The 10,154-nt window shown below is 54.9% G+C and overlaps 1 long non-coding RNA gene across 1 annotated transcript; it reads right to left on the reverse strand.

The window, feature by feature from the left end:
- Positions 1 to 4,367: 4,367 nt before the first annotated feature.
- Positions 4,368 to 9,794, reverse strand: LOC120234894. Its single transcript, XR_005529237.1, has 3 exons — positions 9,608 to 9,794; positions 7,744 to 7,820; positions 4,368 to 4,563 (listed from the first exon to the last, which is right to left on the reverse strand). It is a non-coding gene; the product is annotated as an uncharacterized LOC120234894 (long non-coding RNA).
- Between the last annotated feature and the right edge of the window lie 360 nt (positions 9,795 to 10,154).

Here is a 10,154-nt window from a genome sequence, read left to right on the forward strand (position 1 = left end):
AAACAGGGGCGCCTGGGTGGCTCAGTCGGTTGGGTGTCCAATTCAGCTCAGGTCATGATCTCTCAGTTCGTGGGTTCGAGCCTCATGTCGGGCTCTGTGCTGACAGCTCAGAGCCTGGAGCCTGCTTCGGATTCTGTGTCTCCCTCTCTCTCTGCCCCTCCCCTGCTCACGCTGCCTCTCTCTGTCTCTCTCTGTCTCTCAGAAATAAATAAAACATTTTTTAAAATGCTGAAATAAACCCGTCAATAGTCATAGGGCAATAATCGATTGTGCTCCAGGAGACAAGACTTGTCTGCATTTCGATGGACATAATCATCTGCATTACTAACAAGGAAAACAATAGAAAGTGCAGGCGCCTATAGAATCCCTTAACTGAATGCACATTCAATAATCTCTCTGTGTCCATTTCAGTCTCTTCTGACTTTAGAAAGCACTTAGCACATGTGAAGACGAAGTTCTCAGGATGCCTCAGCTACTGTGTTTATGAATTCTTACGGTGTGAGCTCCTTTCCTACCCATCCTGGACCTCAGAGAAGGAAAGGAGGCAGGAAGGGAGAGAGAAAACTGCAAACCGAGCTCCTAACATTTTTTCGGCTGAGTCTGACACGGTTTGGGGTTCAGCTAACTTAGAGCTTTGCTTCAGGCTTCTCTTTAACGCCCTGCTGTGTGTGTGTCTACAGGACCCTTGTCATTAGCTTGAAAGAGGCTGTGCCCTGATTACAGCTTTAGTCCTGTGGTCTGGAACATCCACTCACCCTCTTCCCTCAGCCTGGCCTGGGGACACTGAGCTGCGGGCTAAAGTTCTCCAGTCTCCACATACCTGCCAGGCTTCAGCCTTCGTTGGCCTGAATCTTGGGAGGCAGAAGGGCACACTGGAGAAACAAGGGGGGTTGGCATATCTCTTGAATGCATGAATGTGTATGACCCATTGGGCCAAATCTTTTTCTTTGTAGGGAGTTAAATTTAATTGTGTCACATGCATACTTCCCGAGTTCACGTCTTACTGGCTTTGCTTTGGAAACGGCATTCCCGCTCCCAATCCCTGACCTGGTCCTCCACCGCTCCAAGAATTTCTTGCCTCAGGCCCTTTGCATGTGCTCTCCTCTCCCTGGGAGAGACTTGAACAGGTCAGTGCTGTACACAGCACATACTGAGTGAATGTCAGCTGTTATTTTTCCTCTAAACCGGCTTGGCGAACTACAGCTTTCCAGCAGCCTGACTGATTTTTTGCCCTTTTCCTTTCAGCTCTGAGAACTAGGAATGTTTTTGATATTTTTAAAGGGTTACATTTGAAATGTTTTTTTTTTAAGTTTTTTTTTAATGTTTTTATTTATTTCTAGGAGAGAGAGAGAGAGAGAGAGAGAGAGACAGCGTGAGCAGGAGAGGGTCAGAGAGAGAGGGAGATACAGACTCTGAAATAGGCTCCAGGCTCTGGGCTGGCAGTCAGCACAGAGCCCGACGCGGGGCTCGAACCCACAAACCGTGAGATCATGACCTAAGCGAAAGTCGGGCACAACCGACTAAGCCACCCAGGCACCCCACATTTGAAATGGTTTTATAGAAACCTATATACTATCCTCAATTTTGCCCCTTGGCCCACACAAGCTATAATATTCACTCTCTGGCCTTAAAAAAAAAAAAAAATGACTGCTTCTCTCTGGGCCATGAAGCCCCGAGAGAATGAGAGAGTCTGGTTCTTGCCAAGTCCCAAGGGCCTACAGCACCCTTAGGTGCTCCTCAAATACGTCCCACATTGAGTGCACCTGGCGGTCTCAGTCGGCTAAGCATCAGACTTCGGCTCAGGTCATGATCTCACAGTTTGTGAGTTTGAGCCCCGCATCAGGCTCTGTGCTGACAGCTCAGAGCCCAGAGCCTGTTTCGGAGTCTGTGTCTCCCTCTCTCTCTGCACCCGCCTCTCTCCCTCAAAAATAAACATTTAAAAAATGTATTTAAAAAAATATGTCCCGCATTGAACAAAAGAGAGTCTGGCATCTAGGGCAGTGGCTCTGATCGGAGAGTGTGGTGAGGGGAGGGTGGAGGCAGCATGGGTCTTCTGATGAAGTCTGGTGACATCTCTTGGTTGTCACAGGAGGGGATGAGGAGGGGATGCTACCAGCATCCTGTGGGTGGAGGCCAGCGATGCTGCCAACCCTTCTGTAGCGGCCGGGAGGCCCCCACAAGGGACGGCCAGCAGCCCCCGTTGAGCCGGGTTGAGGGGCCCTGCTCCTGGGTCCAGGGACCGAGATGTATACAGTCACGCCCGTGTTTCTCTGTGAGCTGAGCAGGGAGGTCATCTCAGTCGGTCCAATACTCCCCCTGCCAAAGAAGGTGAACCACTGGCTTCCTACGCTTTTCTGGCAAAAGGTAGAAATGTGTGTTTTATGGGCCAAGATGTCACTATTTCTCCATTCCTCGGAGAAGCGGAGGCTTGAGCCTGGCACGCAGGCTCCTGACTGTTAAGTCTGCTCCCCCCCCACCCCAGCCAGACCCCCTCCCCGAGCCCTGACCAGGACAACAGCTCCAGGCAGCCGAGAGGGGGGTGTGCAAATCCGGGTACACAGCCGTGGTCGCCGGGTCAACGCGCACTGCACCAGCCCGAGGGCTTGAAGGAAAGGTAAGAGCGCAGCAAGCCCGGCGTGGGGCAGCTGCACACGCTGTATTGAGGGCCTTGAACATCAGGCTTTGACATTTGGAAGCCGCCCAAGGCGCTGACAATGGGGGCTGTGGGTAGAACAAGCCGTGGGACTTTCAAACAGAAGGCGTCCCAGTCAATCCGTGCAGAAAGCTATTCTCGCCGAGCTGTTGAAGCGACAAAAGCAGGTTTCCAAATGATAGGATCCCCTTGGGGAGGGGGGCCGGGGCGGCGAGGGGGCCTCTGTGTCTTCACATACAGCGGGGACATGGTGAGTTCACTTGGTGAAAGTTCCCTAGGCTGTATGTACCCTGTCACATGTTTGGTAAAAAGCTCACGTAAAAAGGAGCGCTCTATTTGTGTTGACGGCGTCATGGAGTGATCCTATAGGAGCCTGGATGCCGGGAAGGAGTGCCCCCCCCCACCCCCGCTTTGGCTCCTGGCTTCTCCTTTTATGGGCTGGCTGAACTTGAAGATGGAGTTCCAAGCCCCTGAACATCAACTTTCTCATCTGCAAAATGGGGATAAAAATAGTAACTCATCCTTCAGGATTGTTGGCGAGATTAAATGAGATACAATGTGCAAAACACTGAGTCTGGCATTTGGCAGCAATAAATGTTCAATGCATTGTAGCTGCCATTATTTTGCATGATCATCATCATTATGATTAATGTGCAGGAAAACTTTGTGACAACCACACAGCAAAGTGGTGATAGTGCGTCTCTCAGTTTGACTCGCCTGTAATTTCTGTATTTTTTTAATTTATTTTTTTTAATTTCTGTATTTTTTAATGATGAGCAGGCATTACTCCTGCAATTCTGAATATTATTAAGAAAGAAAGACAGGGCGCCTGGGTGACTCAGTCGGTTAAGCGTCCGACTTCAACTTAGGTCATGATCTCGCAGTCTGTGGGTTCGAGCCCCGCGTCGGGCTCTGTGCTGACAGCTCAGAGCCTGGAGCTGCTTCGGATTCTGTGTCTCCCTCTCTCTCTCTGCCCTTCCCTTGCTCACATGCTCGCTCGCTCTCTCGCTCTCTCTCTCTCAAAAATAAAGATTTTTAAAAATTTTTAAAAAGAAAGAAAGAAAATCATGGCTTTCACTGCAGCCCGGCCAACAGCAGGCTGGGAGCTGGGCTCCATTCCTGCACATTTTATCCCTCGCTTCACGGCGCACATTGATAAGGGTCTGGAGTAGGGCACCTGCCCAGGCGTGGGGCGAGGGTGGGGCCGTCTCCTGAGTCTTCCTGCCAAGCTCCCGGGCAGGCGGTAGGAAGCCAGGGGAGCCGTGCGGTCCGCCCCTGCCCAGGTCTCTGGCCAGACTGGCCGGAGGGCCAGCCCAGGGCTCTCGGTGCCTCCTGGAAGGTGACCGGTGACAGGAGCGCCCCCGGGTGGATAAGCGGGGAGATGCTGGGCTTTCCTCACACCCTCGAGGTCTTCCTCTCTCCTGGAGAAGCTGGGGACCCGGTCGTGACAGGCTATGGTGAACCCCTTGGCCCTTTGCTCCTGCAGTGGGGGGGCCTGTGGGGACCTGTGGGGACCCCGCCTTCCCAGCAGTGGCTCCCCACAGCCCCCGCCTCTCCCTGGCCCCGCAGGCTGCCCCATCTTTGGCTCCTGGGCTTCTCACACTCAAAATTCCAGAAACTTCCTGGGCCTGGGCCCTTCACCTAAATTTGCAAGTAAGACCAGATTCATGGTTTGGAAACCCCGTCGCTGTCCCCGTGCCAGGCTTACCTCTGGCCTGGATGAAGGCAGGAGTGTTGAGAGGCATCCAGGGCTCTGGGCCCCGGACTCCGACAGGCAGGACTCAGGTCCCCACTCCCGTGGCCCCTGGCTGAGGGCTTTCAGAACGTCTTCTGCAACCATAATAGAACCAGCGTCCTACAGCAGCCCGCCTGGCAAACAGGCATACTAGGAACAGCAGAATTTTAGAGATCTAAAAAGTAAAAATTACTTGGCCCAGAATACCACAAACTCGACACTAGTAATGGCACTTCAACATCCAAAAAAGCTAATGGTGTATCTGCGTATCAAGCACAACGCAGAATGTATACGAAAGTAGATGCCGTGGCTACTTTTTATCGTTGTAAAATACGCAGGACATAATAAACTTTGCCATTTTAGCCATTTTTAAGGGTGCCACCCACGACCTGTGTTTGCGCTAAGCGAGTTTGATAGGGGGCGGGGGGCGGGGCCTGGAGGGTAAGTGCACTGAGCGGCTACAGAAGGTCCAAAGAGGCCCTGGCCTGATGGTCTGTTTGGAGAACAAAATAAAACCACGCCAGTAAATCCCTGCCCTGAGGCTGGGCAGTGCCCAACAACTACACTGACCACCATCGCTAACTCCGACCCGGGAGTCAGAGGCACCCAGGTCCCCAGCCCGCCTGCCCCTTCATGGCTGCTTGACCCTGGGCAAGTCCCATGCCCTCCCTGAGCTCCACTTTCCACTGCAAAATGCACCTGTTTTATAAGCACAGAGGCACAGAAAGCATTTAGTGCAGGGCCTGGTATACAGGAGGCGCTCAATAAATGCTTGCCGTTATTATGATTATCTTTACTGTTATTGTTACGGTCATCATCTAAAGCAGCAGGAGTGAGGGCCTCTTGGAACTGAATGATCAAGGACCCTCAAGTCTCGTAAAGGTCTTGTTTTATCTCCAGAAATTTGTAGGCAAACATCCCCTCTGAAATCCTGCAGCACTGACTACAGATGGGGACAGGGTGACAAGGAAACTGTGACCACTGCCCCCATCGCAGAGGTGTCTCCCAGATGTCTTGTCTTTTCTCTTAGGGTGAGGGAGACCGGAAGAGAGAGTCATAAAGACCACACCCTGGGCTCCAGGCTCTGCCCTGCTGCTCGTGATGGCTGGGGGGCCAGGGGAAAGGGGTCCGCTTCACCTAGAGCAAAGAGAGCAGCCACCGCAGGGCTTGCAGCAATGCACACTGCCGTTGGTGCGCCCCGGACAAGAAGTCACTGGTGAGCGGGAGGAGGGAGGTGCGGCTGTGCGGGCCAGGGGGACATGTTCCCCCACCACATCACACAGCCTCAAATGCATCCCTCCTCTCGCGTAAGAGATAAGCATGAGCGCTGCTGGACGCTGCCTGGCGCGGAGCGGACCCTGCGGACCTGACCCTTGCCTTTGCAAGTTCACGCTCTAGCCGGGGACACGCGTGCTCTGTTAACAGCATCTGCACATCTGCCGTCACGTGTTCTAGGGCTCAGTATTTTGTCACATAGTCTCATCAATAAGAGACGGGTACCCCAAGGCCACTCAAGGCCGGGATACTCAAAGGGCCTCAGCCAGCTCGAGAGTCAGATCCCAGCTTTCCCTCCGGTCAAACGAGCTGGGCGTGTGAGGCGGTGGAAGTTTGGCGTCAGGGATGCCCTTGCGAACTCCCCCTCGGCTTCCCAGCAGGGTCCTAATTATGGGCGCAGTGAAAGTCACAGCAGCCCTCGTGGGTTGCTCGGCTGCTAACAGAAGCCGTAGCCTCGAGGCAGGCACTTGACCTCCTTCTTGCCTCAGTTTCCCCATGAGGAAAAGGGGAAAAAAGGAGGGGCTGTTGAGATACATAATTATGATTTGTTTATTGTGAACGCAGAGCTGTGGGGATGAAAGTCCTCATGTGCGCTCTGTTTTATTATTATAATCACAGCAGACTTCAGGGAAAATTCAAAGAGATGCTTTATAGCCCAAGTTATAGAAGTTTCTCTGTTCAGGAAGGAATGTCGCAGTGTAATTAGTGAGGAAACTGGATAGGAGACCCCAGCTGCAGAGAGCTGTGTAGACCTTCTACCTGCTGACCGTACACAGGGGCAGGGTGACCCCCTGAGGGCGGAGGGCAGGTCACTGCGGCAGGGCAGAAGGTGACAGCGTGACCGTGACCGTGACCGTGACCGGGGACTGTGTGAGCGGGTCAGATAGGATTGCTGGGACTTGCCTTCCGCTCGGTCCTTCCTAGCACTTGGCAGGTTCCCCAGGGGAGGGAGCTGGGTGTTCCCTGGGGGTGATGTTTTCTCTGAGGATTATACCACCTCTGCTGGGAGCCAGGGGTCCTCACTGGGACAGGGGCCCCGGGCTCTGCCCCCTCCCCCCACCGTGGCAGGGAGGTGCGAATGGGGAGCTTTTCATTTGCACATGAGTCCCCTTTGTTGTGAGTGCCGCCTGACCAGTCGTCGAGCAGCCTGGCTAGTTAGGAAAGCTGCCTTGGCCTTCTCTCCTTCTTTCAGACAGAAAATGCCTGGGGCTGCAAATAACAGAAAACTCCTTGTTTTCTCACATGAGAAGGACCTGGGAGGCGGCTCGGAAGCGCCGGTGACTCAGGTTCCCCTGGCCCTTTCTTGCGGCTGGAGAAGATGGACAGACACCCTCCTGGCCATGCACATCCGTCCCCTTTGCCAGAAAAGCAAATACACGCTGCCCCAGAATCTGCCTCGGGGCCTTTGCCTATGCAGTTCCCTCTCTGGGAATGCCCTTCCTTTCCCGCAGGTCTGTCTCTCTCCTCCTCACCCTGGAAAGCAGTGTCCGTAGGATTCCTGCGTGTTCGCCTTCAGGAGCAGTTTGCCAACCGAAATCCATTATCTACTGATATTTCTTTAGTCCCTGTCTTCCCAGGAGAACTGTAAGACCCGGGGGGGGGGGGGGGGCAAGGACTTTGTGGGGCCAGCACGTAGCTGCGAACATCCTGTCCGCTTCCCTCCTTCTTCCCAAGGTGATGGAGGCCCAGGTAGGGAAGCCATTTCTCCTGACTCGGGGCCGCTCCCCCCACATCCCTCCTACAAGGCAGATGCGCCGGGCGCTGGGTGATGGGGAGACACCAGGCAGGCAGAGCCCCAGACCGCGGGGCTCACAGGCTGGTGAAGCAGATGCTGGCTGAAGAGTGGGGGGGGGGGGGAGCCTGAGGAAGGCTGCGCGCACCCAGGCCAGGATGCCCGTTTCTGGAGCCCCAACTAGAACTTGAACTCAATTAGGGCCGGAAGAGCATGTCAACCGTTCTTCAATTAAAAAAAAAAGTTACAGTGGGAGGAAAAAAGAACCAGAAGAGCAAAGACACCTGGTGTGGCCGTGCCCCGCCCCCACCTCTGTGTTCTCACCGCTGGGGTGTTCAGCACACTCACCAGGCTTCATCTGGTCCCTCGGGGGGTGGCACCCAGAGGAACTTCCCTTGCAAATGCTTTCTGGCTTTTGCTCAGGCCTTGGGAAGAAAAGTAGCGTCGTGAGTCGTGTTTTCTGTGCCTGACGCCCCACACTCCTCCTTTCAAAAGATGCCCAGGGGGTGAGCAGGGGAGTCTGGACTTTGAGGAGTGGGGGGGGGGGGGCGCGTGGAGAAGGGCACAGGTGGGGGAGGTTCTGAAACGGGGCAAAGGGGCCCGGAACCCAGAGGCGGGCTCAGTTTCATCCTCTGGCCCCAGGACCCCATCCCCGGGGCGGGGGGCTTCCTGACTCCGTCCCACCTTTAGGGACGCGGGTCGTTCTGGAGATCGTGTGGCTTGTCAGACTTCGTGCCCCTTTGGACCCCAAATGCCCTACAGTCTCTTCCGTGGAGGACTGTCTGTGCCCAGCAGATGCCCAGGGTTGGGCACCAGGTGCTCATGCCACTGTGGCCCCATAGGGACTGGGGGACTCTCATTAAGGGAAGAGGGTCTCGCGAAATCTTCACTTCCACCCGACGGCATTGTCTCCCCAGCCCTGGCTGCCCTGATTTATTCTCTGGCCTTCTTTGAACCTATCATTTAGACTTAGTGACGTTCGTTTTGGTCTGAAGCCAGGTCTCCATCCATCTAAGCCAGGCGGGGGCAGCGTTTTCCTGCCGAGCCCAGGGCTTCGAAGACAGAATTGGGGTGGGGGTGGGGGCGGGCGTTATTCCTGGTCACAAGAATCTGTTGTCATTGTCCACACGCGACCACAGTGGGATAAAACGGCTCCGCGAACCCCACCGGACATTTCTCCTGGTCCACTCTTACTAGGAGGGGAGGGGGCTGCGGGCAGTAGCCACGATCCGCCTTCAGTGATCCCCTCAATTCACTCAGCAAACATCTGCGGGTAAGAGCAGGAAAGTCAGTGTCTCCAGGGTTTAAAAAACAATCCGGGCGCCTGGGGGGCTCAGTTGGTTAAGCGTCCGACTTCGGCTCAGGTCATGATCTCACTGTTGGTGGGTTCGAGCCCCGCGTCAGGCTCTGTGCTGACAGCTCAGAGCTTGGAACCTGTTTCAGATTCTCTGTCTCCCTCTCTCTCTGCCCCTCTCCCACTCTGGCTCTGTTTCCTTCTGTCTCAAAAATAAATAAACATTAAACATTTTTTTAAGTTATAAAGAGATATTATCTAGGACTTTATCGCTAATGCATCGAGAAGCCCAGAGGTTTGGTGGAAATGGCCCCGGAGACGTGGCTTTGGAACCAGATTCCAACAAGGTGTGGGACTGAGCAAGGCGGCCTCTCTGAGCCTCACTGTTTGCATCTGGAAAGTGGGGATAAAGAGAAAAACAAGCATTCTGGAGTTGGAGCTCCCGGGAGGCTCTAGGTGGCTGCTGGTGGGGGTGCAAACGCTGGAAGTAGTTCGGCTCCGTGGGCTTCGGTGTTCATTTCTTGGCATAGAAGGCATTTTTTCTGGGTGCACTCATACCCAGGACCCCACGAACTGGCGATAGGGAGGGGTGGCTGGGGGATGTTATCCACCCCTATCTGCTTCAGGGGCCCCAAATAACATAACCTACTGAGCTTATCCTACAAATAAAAACAGAAACATGGAGCTTATGTTACAGACAAACGCAGCTTCGGGCCAGGCCCCAGGCCTCCCCTGTGAGGGTGTCTCCGGGCCCCTCCTGGTTAGAAGCCCTGGAGCCCGCAGGCTGGGCTCTCCGGAGCGGGGAGGAAGCCTTCGGGGACTCCAGAGAGGCCCAGGATCTGATCCGAAACCACCACGTTTTCGGATCTGGGTGAACCCAGACTTTGGGATTTCAGGTTTTGGGACCCCGTCACTCACCTAGGGCCTTGGGAGGTCCCCGTCCTGAGTTGCTCAGTATCCACCGCCCCCCGCCCCCACGGCCTTTGTTCCAGGGGGCGGAGTCTCACGTGCAGACGCTGGAAATCTCTTTGGAACCCTGTCCCTGCAAACAGAGAGAGCGCTCGGATTCGGGAAGGGACCCAGGTGGGGCATCCTCAGGCCCCGCACCCTCCCTCCTTTCAGCCCCCACCTCTGAAAGGCCGAAGTCTGTCTGGAGCGGGGGAGGTCCAGCACACCTGACTTCCAGCAAAGGCTGGCGGAGAGGGGGCCCTGGAAGGTTCTGGAAGGCTCTGAGGTGAGCCCCTTTGGTTTGCTGGAAAGTCTGGACTATTGTTTTCTGCCTTATAAAGACCCACTCCCTGGATTCGACCCAGACCCAGGACGGGCCCAGGACAAGCCCCGAAAATGCAGCTGGGACCCGGGGCTCCGGGCCCAGGGCAGAATGAGAGCACCCAGGAGCTCCCCCGGTGGGGGCCTAACGCACTCCAGGGGCCGCTGAGGGTGGGAGACCTCAGGCTCTGCTTCG

Source organism: Hyaena hyaena, unplaced genomic scaffold (genome assembly GCF_003009895.1).
Source record: "Hyaena hyaena isolate Hyena2069 unplaced genomic scaffold, ASM300989v1 scaffold_119, whole genome shotgun sequence".
NCBI lineage: Eukaryota > Metazoa > Chordata > Mammalia > Carnivora > Hyaenidae > Hyaena > Hyaena hyaena.